This window comes from Tasmannia lanceolata, unplaced genomic scaffold, assembly GCF_043159265.1.
Source record: "Tasmannia lanceolata isolate RefF3 unplaced genomic scaffold, GAP_Taslan_0.1 ptg000006l, whole genome shotgun sequence".
Classification (NCBI taxonomy): Eukaryota; Viridiplantae; Streptophyta; class Magnoliopsida; order Canellales; family Winteraceae; genus Tasmannia; species Tasmannia lanceolata.
Window position 1 is genome coordinate 14040080 of NW_027518683.1, and position 12193 is coordinate 14052272.

At 39.6% G+C, this 12193-nt stretch overlaps 1 long non-coding RNA gene across 3 annotated transcripts; it reads left to right on the forward strand.

The window, feature by feature from the left end:
• Positions 1-6180: 6180 nt before the first annotated feature.
• LOC143878407 (uncharacterized) lies at positions 6181-12193 on the forward strand. Of its 3 annotated transcripts, XR_013250955.1 has the most exons (4): positions 6191-6312; positions 6651-7168; positions 9672-9943; positions 11144-12193. It is a non-coding gene; the product is annotated as an uncharacterized LOC143878407 (long non-coding RNA). The 3 variants fall into 3 exon arrangements; XR_013250953.1 differs by lacking the exon at positions 6651-7168 and having other exon boundaries at positions 6181-6312; XR_013250954.1 differs by lacking the exons at positions 6651-7168; positions 11144-12193 and adding an exon at positions 10037-10232 and having other exon boundaries at positions 6181-6312.

Consider the following 12193-nt stretch of genomic DNA (forward strand, 5'->3'; position numbering starts at 1 on the left):
CAAAATTGGGTTTTTTTTTATAAAGCCATAGATCATAGATCAGTAACAAGTTTGACCCTTATAAGAGAAGTAGTAAATATGAAATACTACGATTCTTAAGTTTGTAGGTAAAATCCAACAAGATGTGAGGTGTTTGCTCGAAAAAGTAGACCAACGTGTAGATCAACTGAAGCTGATCGATACTCTCCAACACTTAGGGGTAGGGTATCACTTCAAGAAGGAGATCAAGGAAGCACTGAGGATAATATCCATAAATGACTGCAACATGGGAGACGATCTCTATGCTACGGCTCTTCTATTTAGGCTCCATAAATGACTGCAACTTTGTTTGCACCCAAATTGGGTTTTTTTTTTAATTTATAAAGCCATAGATCATAGATCAGTAACACGTTTGACCCTTATAAGAGAAGTAGTAAATCTGAAATACTACGATTCTTAAGTTTGTTGGATAGAATCCATATCTTAAGAAGCCCAAATATGATTCTTAAGACTGTTGGATAAAATAGACGGATCAGATTTCTACAAATCTTATAAACAAATAATGAAAGAATGATATATGGCTTAGTTGAACCAAAAACACGTTACTTGAAACAAAAACATATTACTCGACCTCAAAACAGTGCAAGTTGAAGCAAAAAATTCATGTATTATAAATTAAACCATAATTGAAATAAAATATGGAAAACATATTGCACTTATCTCTTTTGATGGAAAAACGTTTATGGGAAACCCGATTAAGAAGAAGAAGGCTGAGTCGTGCCATTGGCCACTCTCCTTAAGAATCGTATCCGCCCCCTACCGGTGCAACTGAGATCCGCGAACCGATGCTCTAAGATAAAACAGCCAAAGTTGACTCCAGTCCACGTGCACTCGCTGACTGGTCCACCCAGAACCACCTTAGAACTGTGCTTAGACACGGAAGGAACAGAAGGAGATGAAGCAAAACCAGAAAACATAACCCATTTTCTGTGTAAACCTCTTTATTTTTCTGTTGGCAAAAGCCACCCCAAACGTAGACCCCAAAAACTCTTAGCCTTACCCAAACCGTATTCTCTTCTCCTTTTTATAGACCACAAAGTGTCTGTTGGAAAGAGCCACCAATAATGGGTATTAATGTTGAGAAAAGCCACCATTAAAAGCCTTGAACGTTTATCTTCCAACATTCATATCTGTGACCGTTGGAGATGAAACGGTTTTGCAACTTTAATAGGTATTATTATCATAACCATTTAGCAATTAATGGGGTAAAATGAAAACCGTTTTGGGCATTAAAAAGAATCTTTTCATTTAAAAAAGCACTCAAAAGTCACTAGCTTTTGAAATAAGAGGGAAACCAAAATTTGAATATTTTCCTCTAAATTTTAAAGACAAGGCAAAAATCACTTTTGGCTTTTCAAATTCTTTAAAATTTCCAACACATCTTCCTTAAGCTTTTTCAAGTACCTCTCGTACATCTCACCCTACAAACACTACCTAACAAGTTAGTACAAACCAGACCGCTCAATATTAGAAAACTAGTGTTTCAAAATGTGGATGCAAGTCAAAATGCAGCCAAAGCAAATCCTAGTCGACTGCAAAGTAGTTGAGAGAGTTAATGAAATTTTGATTGAATTTGTAGGGCAAAACTACAAGAACACAACTAAGGTAAAAAGGAGTAGATTCGGATGAATGAAAGATGATGTAGGGGAGTTTTAAAACTACGAGAAATACACTAGGAATTGCGATGATCACCGTGTAATGACTTTTTAGTGATTGGATGACATCATAATCCGCAAAGCTTTGTTGGTAATTTGCTGATCTCCGGGTGATAGGGGGCTTCAATGTTTCAGTAGTTGAACGCATGCAAGGTGGTTGGTCATGTTGAAAATTTTCTGAGCTGATACGGGAAGATGGCGTGGACAGGAAGAGGAGATGAATAATTGTCTTAACTATAAGGTGTGATTATGGGACACATGCTTAGAGTATTTATAAGCACTTCCTCATGTAACACATGGTTTTTCACCCAATAAGGAGAGATTGCGTGAAACACCAAGTTTGCTTAATTTGGAACCCAAAAATATCATCGCCCAAAAAGAAATATGAGAAAACTAAAAAAGGACACTCCCTGCTCTCTCGCATGTAAAACCAAACACTCAACTTTTCTGTGTCACACTAAAACGTGAAGCACTCTTTCCTCACTCATTATCATGGTTTTAAATTTCGCCCGAAATCCAAAATTTCGGACCGAAATCACCGACACTGAAATTGACCAAAACCGAAACGGTCATTTATTTCGGCCGAAATTTTGGAATTTCGGTCGAAATTTCAGCTTTTCCGAATTTGACCCAAAAATACTGTTTTTTTAATATTAATTTAATATTTTACCGAAATTTTGGCCGACCCAAATTTAATATTAAATAAAATATTGGTTTCATGTTTTGTACCAAATTTCGACCAAAATTTCAAAATTTCATGTACCGAAACCGAAATTTTAAACCTTGCTCATCATGAAGAAACCGAAACAAGGGAGTTCCCTTCTCTCTCGCGCGCTCATAAATGGAAGTCCATGTCGCACCTAATAATACGGAACCCTCTCTCTCTCTCTCTCGCCCGTCTAATCTAATGAGGTGGCCTATCATGTCTCATGGTCATTTCTCATTTCATATTGGTCGATTTTTTATTTTTATTTTTAACAAGTTAAAAATCAATCTGGGTTATTTAAGAATATTCAACTAAATAGTATCATTTACACTAATAATACTCATGATGATATATCAAGTCATCAAGTCAAGCAAGCAAAGTTAACAACATGAGTACCAAAGAAAACAAAAGAAATTAGCTTTTTTTTTTTATAGGTAGAAATTAGCTTTTACAGTGCTGTAGTTGCAACTTTGTATAGAATAAATTAAAACAAGGTAATAGTGTCCTGGTAAATATTGTGTCGGGCCCGTTGATTAGCATGAGTTAGATGTGGCTCAAACCTCTTGATTAGTATGGTAATAGTAAAAATGGTTTATGACAATAATATCCATAATTTTAGTAGGATTTTTACTCAATAATTATAGAATGTTCGTAAAATAAACAAAGAAGGTCATTTTAGAAAATACTTACTGGAAGTTTAGGAATGTTTTCATGGTTTTGCTGAACAATTTCGCAGCTCAATTTTTTGTGGAGTTTCTTTGTTTCCTGACTTTACGGCTCTGTTTACCTGCGTTCCCGGGAAAGCAAATCCCTGAAAACAGCCACTTTTTTCATCGACAAGACCTTGACAAGACATAATTCTGGTGTTCACTTGCTTTCCTGAGAAAGTAACAAGCCTAGGTAGAAAATGTCAAATAATGACATGGAAATTGCCGAAAATGATGTGGAAATGTCTATTTTCTCACAAGTGTGGGAAACCAAATTCCACCATTTTGGATGGATTTGCTTTCCGGGAAAACTAGTGAAAAAAGATGGGCAAACAGTTTCTCTGTAAACCTTTTCCTGCACAGTTCCCACACCCGTGAATAGGCGCGGGAAACCTTTTCCCGCACAGTTTTCCTGGATTTCTTTTCCTAATGCCACATCAGATTCCCGGGAAACTTTTTCTTTTCCTTTCTCGGAAAAACAAGTGAACAGAGCCTACGTGTTTTTCTCTCCCTCTCCTCACTCAGTCCACTCTCATATCTATCCCTCTCCCACCCTCTCTTACCTTGGGGTAAAGCAAATATTCCAGTTAAAAACATCATTGCATCCAAAGTTGCCCTCAGTGCATTTTGGTAACCATGAAAAAAATTTCATGGACACGTTGTTTTCCTTAGGCCATGGTGAGAGATGGGTACGGTAGGTGCCAAATGGGGAGATTTGAGAGGGTACCTTAAAAACAAGGAAAATATCAAATATAGTTTGGGTTGGTAGGGCCCAAACTATGGTTGGCCAAATTATTCATTTGAGGAGGGTCGCATAGACGCATAGGAAAAGAACGTTCATGCACTAGACATGCTATTCCTTTCTAGCAGTGATGAAATTTATTGATCTGGGGAGAAATTCCTAAGAAATTCCTAAGATTTGGGGAGGAATTCCTAAGAAATTCCTAAGACATCAATTTTCTTTGGAAAAATTCTAAAAAGAGGGTGGCTGCCACTCATTGGGCCCTACATATGCCATGTGGAAGTGACCGAATCCGTTGATCTGATTGGCAAAGTTGAACCCTTTTTTTGTTGCCCCGATCTCGGTCGGATGATCCTACCCCCTTGATCCATCAAGTCACGGGTCACACTTAAGATTCCACTAAGAAAATCCAACCGTTGATTTTGGTAGTCGTTTACATTGTGACATATATGCAGCGCGGGATCAGGACCATGTGGGTCCTCTCATGATGGTCTACAAAAACAAGACCTGGCAAATGGGTGGGTCGGGTTGGGTCGACCTGCGGGTCATGCGGGTGCGGGTCAGCAACCAGGTGACCCGTGCCTAGTGCGGGTGGGTCGGGTCGACCTGCGGGTTACCCGCATGTTTTTCCAAAACAGAGTTTTTATTGGGCGGTGACAAATTCACCCCCTTCTATGTATGAATTCACTCTATAATTTTCAAAATGGATGGTACAACCTATACCATAGGATGATCCAAACCGTCAATTTGATGGGCCACAACGTAAATAGATCGTGCCCCAAAAATCATTGCCATAGGACGATCTCAACCGTTCGATCTATAGAAGTTTCCATATTGTTAGTCCGTCTTTAGATCGGAGGGTTAGAATCATCCTATGCTAATGATTTTTTGGGCAAAACCTATTTACATTATGGCCCATCAAATGCGCGGTTTGAATCATCCTATGGTGTGGGCTGTACCTTTCAATCCTCCATTTTGAAAAATAGGGAGTGTATTCATGCATAGTAAATTAGTAATGCCCATGAGCTGCTAGAAGTTGGGAGTCCTCAAAAAGTGAGATGCTGTTAGAAGGGCTGATTTCTAGACACAAGTGTACTATTCCAGCTCAAAAAGTGAGATGCTCTTAGCCCTGGATCTCATTTTCTATTTAAAAATAAAAAGTGTTAAAAAAATCCAACAAATCGCGGGTGCCCGCGGGTTGACCTGACCCGACCCGTGTTTTTGCGGGTTGGGTCACCCGCGGATAGGGGTGTAAACGGATCGAATTCGGAGCGGATATGGCTATATCCGAATTCGATTACAATATACACTATCCGAATTCGGATTCGGATTCGGATTCAACGGATATTTAATATCTATTACCGAATTCGTATCCGTCGGATATTGTTCGAATTCGGATATTATCCGTATCCGTTTATCCGGAAAATTCGAACATTTTATTGCAGCACTTCATCTTTTTTCTCTTACTTACTCGAATGAATTTTCCAAACCCTAAAACTAGACCTCTACATTCTCTTCACAAAATTAACTCTTAAACCCTAAAATATATGAGATCATCTTCTTCCTTATAAAACAAAGGCAGAGAGAGAGAGAGAGAGAGAGAGAGAGAGAGAGAGAGAGAGAGAGAGAGAGAGAGAGAGAGAGAGGGAGGCGATGGGGATGGATGATAGTGTTGGTAGTGGTCTTTGGGGTTTTTCTTTTTTTTTTGTATATGATGGAATGGGTTTGGGCTATTTTTGTTTTTATTTTTATTTTTCTAAAAAGAATATCCACTTTTCTTATAGAAACAAAAGATAGTGTGTCATTACTAAAAATAAATATTAATGATATTATTAATAATAAATAAAAAGGATTTACTTCTCGAATTCGGATGTTAAACGGATCGGATATACCATTTACCAGATTCGCATCCGCTAAGAGCCGGATATCTCATAAACGGATTCGGATAATATCCGCTTGAAACGGATTCGGATAATATTCGCTTTAAACGGATTCGGATGCGGACGGTAATCGAATTTCCGAATATCCATTTACACCCCTGCCCGCGGATCTGTTTTGGCGGGTCACTAAAACTCCGATCCGTGCCCAAAAATTTGCGGGTGGGTTGGGTCGACCCGCGGGCGGGGGTCGCGTTTGCCAGGTCTAACAAGAACCAACTATCTCGAATCTAGATTACACATTCGTGTTTCCTTGCCAAACTCAACAGTGGCTCATATATAGGGTATTTTCGCCATTTTTGAAAATTTACCCGACTCCGTTGCAGGGGCTCAAACGCGCGTGAAGAGAGAAAGGTATTTTAGAAGTTTCACATGCATCCCACCCTTCTTTCGCGTTTCTTTCGTCGCCTTTTTTCAAGTGTGCGCCTTTGCACCGAGGAAAAACCTAACGTGCGCCACCCCCTCGGAATTTCTGTAAAGAGCACGAAATATCGATATTGCGAGTTTTTTGTTTTTCTTATCTCCGGTAATTCGATCCTTCTTTCTAATTTCGTATTATCTTTTTTTTTTCTTGTTCTATCTCTCATTGCTGTTATTATCATCATCACTATTATTTCTGTCATTAGTGTCTTTTTATGATTAAAAAAAATCATGGTATGTACAAGAAAGGATGATCCTGCCCCGCTTGAGTTTTCCTAAAAATGGAGTTAGAAATATAACTTCCCACCCCAGAATGTAGAGTTTTTTTTTTTTTTTTTATTGTTTATTCCTCAGCTAGGGTTTTTAATCGGTTAAAGGAAAGGCATTTATCCCAACTTTTTGGATGCTTGATATTTATCACATTTATTTTGGACGAGGTCCCAGGTTGTTGAATGTTACGGTCCTAAGTGGGGGGCCCACCTAGGTATGGGACTGGGTGGGACCCAGCCTGGTATGGGACAGGTCTAAAGGGCCTTGCCTAACGTGTTCCATCAGCTCTGGAGCTTTTGGCGGATTGGTAAGGTGCTTAACATTTGGTATCAGAGAAGCCACCACGTCTCGTGTTCGAGTCACGGAAGGGGCAACCTGTGGAGAGGACTACCTGGAAAGGGCTCCCTAGTAAAAAAAAGCTAGAGTGAAAGCCGCCAGAGTGAAGTTGCCACAGAGTGGGCTGCCGCGGAAGGGGCGACCTGTAGAAAGGGCTACCTGGAAAAAAGGCGAGAGTGAAAGCCGTCACAGAGTGGGCCGCCGAGGACTGCGGATTCATAAGCGTGGTAGTATGTTACGGTCCTAAGTGGGGGCCCGCCTAGGTATGGGACTGAGTGGAACCTAGCCTGGTATGGGTCAGGTTTAAAGGGCCTTGCCTAACGCATTCCATCTGCTCTGGAGCTCTCAGCGTATCGGTAAGGTACCTAACGTTGATACCTTACAAATTTAGATTCCTACATAACTATTAAATTCTTTATAAATATAAATTTATTTATAGCTTTCAGATATCTTATAAATGTAGCTTTTTTTTACATATTCAATATATGTAGTAAATGTAAATTTTTTTATGTTTATCAAATGGCTTACATAGCAAACAACTATACCAAAGCAATCTATATCTATCTATCTATCTATATATATTTGAATGATAGCCAATTTTATTGCAAACAGTGGGGACTGAGATGGTCAAAGTACAAATAAGATACAAGCTATAAGAAGACAACAAAAGACTTGGAACTTTCGTAAGAAGTCAAAGAGGAAGATAGTCAAACATCTCCAATGATTCTTTAGAAACTCCTGCTCTTGCTAGACTATCCACCTCCTTATTAGCGGACCTACAAACGTGCTTGAACACATGACTACAACTCTACAAGATTCCATCCAGTCTAACATCTCGTCAAAGAATCTTATCAAATCTACAAGGTGTGATTCTGTGACCCTTGAAGCCATCGGATAACATTCATGGATTCTCCTCTACTACCACGTTGTCCATGTGATCTCTTGCTAGCAACTTTATACCTTGATGAACTGCTCTCACGTCTGCCTCAGAGGCGTCCAACTCCCCAATCTGACCCGCCCAAATAACCTCCCCAAAACCATTCCTTAAGACTTCTCCAATCGCTTCCGGGCCGGGATTCCCCTTGCTAGAGCCATCAAAGTTAAAACTTTAGGAATCCTGGGGCAGGGGGTCCCACTCTTGCACTATATTTTGCTTATTTTCTATGCTCAAATACACTCCTCTCCACCTTTTCCATAAGTCATTAAAATAGGACGGGAACAACTTCTATGATTCAACCATGGAACTATGATTAAACGACTGAGATTTTAAGATTATTCATGAGTAAATTTAATTATGCAATCAATCTGCACATATGCATGCAAATAGCAAGAATTCCAAGAAGTCACAATTCTCACAAACAAGATATTTCAATAACCCAAAAAAAAAAGAAGCATTCCAACCCCACGTACGAAAATCTTACAAGGTCTCACAATAGCAATATGCCTGTAGCGAAGGTTCTGGACCTCAAAAGGGGCTTTTGGATAGGTTTCGAGTTGATCAGACACAAGCCGGGTAGTTGTTGAAGGATACCGGGATGGTGTAGGCTATGAAGTTAGGAAATATGGGTGAAAGGGATGAGTAAAAATTAAGGGCTTGGGTCCTAAAATAGGTGATTAGGTTAGGGGAAAATTCCTACAAGGTTTATGATATGTTTGGATGGGTGCAGACATATGCCAGGAGGCAGTCGAAGGATGCTGGGAAGGGGTATAATTAGTTTTGGACAAAGTAAAAGGGGTACAAAGCATGAATAGACTGGGATTCTAGGAGTTTTGGGTAGAAGTTAACTCCCTGCCCCTATGTCTCCACCGTCAGCTCCCTGTCCCTATGTCTAGGGGTCTTTTTTCCACCTAACTTCCATCCATATCGAAGTCAACTCCCTGCCCCTATGTCTCCACCGTCACTGGTATACTCGAAATCCTGAGTTTGGATCCCCATCAGTCATAGGCCGACACAAATTTGAAGAGTGGAAGAGATTTCACCCATGAGATCGTCAGGGCTATCACTTTGATGTAAAGGAAAGCCGGGCTTTGAACCCCTTTGAAGATTCTAGCATTCCTCTCCTTCCAAAGACTCTTGCACTATATTTTGCTTCTTTGAAGATTCTAGCAAGCCATATATACTATTATATAGTATATTGTGGTTGTCGCATGGTTTAAGTGTATGTAAATAATCTACAAATGGTAACAAAATATTCTTAGAAGAAGAAAATTTAGCTGTATAAAAATATGAAAACCTACCATTAAAAAAATATATGAAAAACCTAACCTATAGTCTAAATCCAAGGACTTTGGCCGAGCAATAATAAGGCAATGTCTCCACTACCAACTCAAGAAATCGTAAGGAGTTGAGGAGCATCATTTGGGAGAGTTTCACATATTCCCCCAAAATGCAATGTGAATCATCGCCACAGGAGAGGAAAGTTGATGTTTTTTCTCTACTACATGCTAAGTTTTCAAGAGAAGCTTACGAGATGTTTTCTTCCTCTTGCTGTACGTAGTAGATTTTACTCACTTCTAAATCTGTGATAGTCTGTAGATGATCATGGATATACCTATTGATCAATCCATGGAATGATAAACTTTGAGATTATTATGCAATTGAGATCATAATTATGGAGATTATTAGGGAACTCAAAAGATTTACAGGAAATATCATTTTGATACTTGCGCTTTGTAAAAATGGAAAATATGCGATACACGCACACACTAACATGGGAATAAATAATGGAAACGAAATAAAAAAACATGATGACCTTCATTAGCGGGCTTGGAAGTTTAGACTTTGGCATACCATACTGTCATGCTTTTGCATACATTTTGCAATTCTGGATATTCATTTTTTTTATGCTTGGTTACCAGGCTCAAGACGTTGGTTTTTGGTAGCTGAATGTATTTTTTGGAGGCATCCAGGCCATACATGAGAAGAAGAGAGCCCAATGTAGCCAAAGACAACTTGCCGACGATTTGCAGTTGAGGTGATCTCTCACCTGGCCAACGTCGGCAAGTCATCCTTGGCTGCATTCCGATCTCTACCTCTTCATGCAAGGCCCTTCGACGAGTCCTATCAACCGACTTCGTGTTTCCCACCTCCAACCATAGCAAAAATCAAACAAAAACAGGAGGCTGAACAGGTATGAAACTCTCTCTTTCACTGCCCTGATTCATTTCCTATGTTGTTGTGTTCACTTATGTAGGCACAGTTGAACAATGGGTGCTGTGCTCAGATTATTCTCAGCTTTGGCCACCCCCAACAAAATTCCAAAAGGGTCATGTGGCTTTTTTGTTCATGACATGGCATGCCGCAAAAGCCGAAAAAACACACCAGCTCATATCATTCAAAAATTTTCTGCTCGGGGTAGATCAGCTTTGGCGCCAGCTAAAGATTTGTGGGTCCCATTTAGAGCATGTTGTTTGTGTGTGTGTGTGTGTGTTTGGGGGGGGGGGGGGGGGGGGGCTACCACTTCTGCAGGGTACCTGTCCTTTATGTTTGTTTTAGTATAGTGGGAATAGGATCTTGAAAGGGTGGGAGGGTTAGTAGGACATGGTTGGGACATGATGAGGGTTGGGGATTTGCCTTTTTTTTAGGGATCCACTGATATATTTGACATTTTTAAGGCATCCATGATGGGAAGGGAAGGGCTAGTTGATCTTGTTCTTGTTCTGTTGCTATTTAACATAGCATCCTTCTTGTGTTTCCATTTCCCTCTTTTACAGCCTTGTAAAAAAAAACTAGGTTATTTCCTCTGTGACAATGTGACCATGTCATTAGCTTTTCAGGATCTTTGCTTCATGACAGGAGCTCTTTTTGCATGTTTGCTTTATTTTTTTGCAAATGAGTGTGTGTAATATGTGTTGTTTGTTGGGTTGAATTATTATTGTAGCCCGATCGATTCAAGATTTAGGCCCTGTTTGTTTAGATTATGACAACCTAAATTTGAGTCCAATAATTGGTTGGGGGAATAGGATCTTGAGAGGGTGGGGATGATAAGTGAGCCATTATATGAAGGTTAGGGATTTGCCTTTTATTTGAGGGGTCCACTGAGATATTTGACTTTTTTTTTTCTGAGGCAACCTAGTTGGGAAGGGAGGTACTACTTGGTATTGTTCTTGTTCTTTCGCTCTTTAACATAGCATCCCTCTTGTGTTTCCATCTCACTCTTTTACAACCTTGTAAAAAGCATTAGGTGCTTTCCTGTGACAATGTGACCTTGTCATGAGCTTTTCAATGTCTTTGCTTCATGGCATGAATTCTCTTTCCATCTTTGCTTCATTGTTTTCTTATTTTTTATTTTTTTTCACAAATTAACCCTTGTGCGATGTGTTGTTTGTAGGGTTGAATTATGATTGTGCCTCGATCCGAGTCAAGATTTGAAAATGGGTCTGTTGTAGTAGGCCAGATGCTTTAAGCCTTGTGGTCGTGTGGGCTCACACCAATTTGGCATAATTTAGCCCATTGGACGGTGGTGCCAGCTCAACTTTTCAAACAATTTTGACTCACAGAGCCTTTAAAATGTTTTTTTAATATATGGAGGCAAAGGAGACAATGAAAATCCTAAAGGTCTGTTTTTGTGAATGAGAGGCGCGCTTTTTTGAAAGGTTGGAGCTTTTAAGAGGAATAAGAATAATGCAAAGCAATATGCAAAACAGCACTGGCAGATGACAAGAAATTCAATTTGATCTCTCTTATCTTTGACTTCATCACAATTCAATGCACCAATGTTTGATGCCATCAGGGAGAAGAAAGATGCCTCTTTTGGGTCCACCTCAAATCGCCTCTACATCTGATTGGTGGCGTGTAAACAGTTGAGAGCCATCTACCGGTGAGAGTTTTGCAATGTGACGCATTGGATGAAGGATCTAGACCGTTAGATTGTTGCAAAAGGTATACCATGGTGATACAGTGTAATTTTGTATCTGCTCTCTCTCTCTCTGAATTTATGACATGTTCTTCAATGCATGATAACATCTTAATTTGGATGTCGTTGGATCAAAGATCAAGGGCGGTGCCCAAATTACGTGCAGCAACGTGCGGATTCCATATAAAAACTTGCCATGTGTGTGCCGTGTGCATGCGTGAGTGCATGTGTACAGAGTAATACTAAACTGAAGGGTGCCTTTGAAAAAAGCAAGCTGGACTTTGGTAACATTGAATAGTTTGTATCCGGCTTACCATAGATAATGAATAAATAGGAGTTAATTTCATTCCGATTGCCCTTATGTCGCTCAACTTCGGTTATGCCCTACACAGTGAATCTCATTCTTTGATAGGTGTTAAGGAGCTACTTTGGAATTTGGTCAAAGAGACATTAAGAGAAGCTTAGGTTATTATTATTGCAGAATGTATAGCTCTACAATTAAAGAATAAAGCTATTGAACTAGTT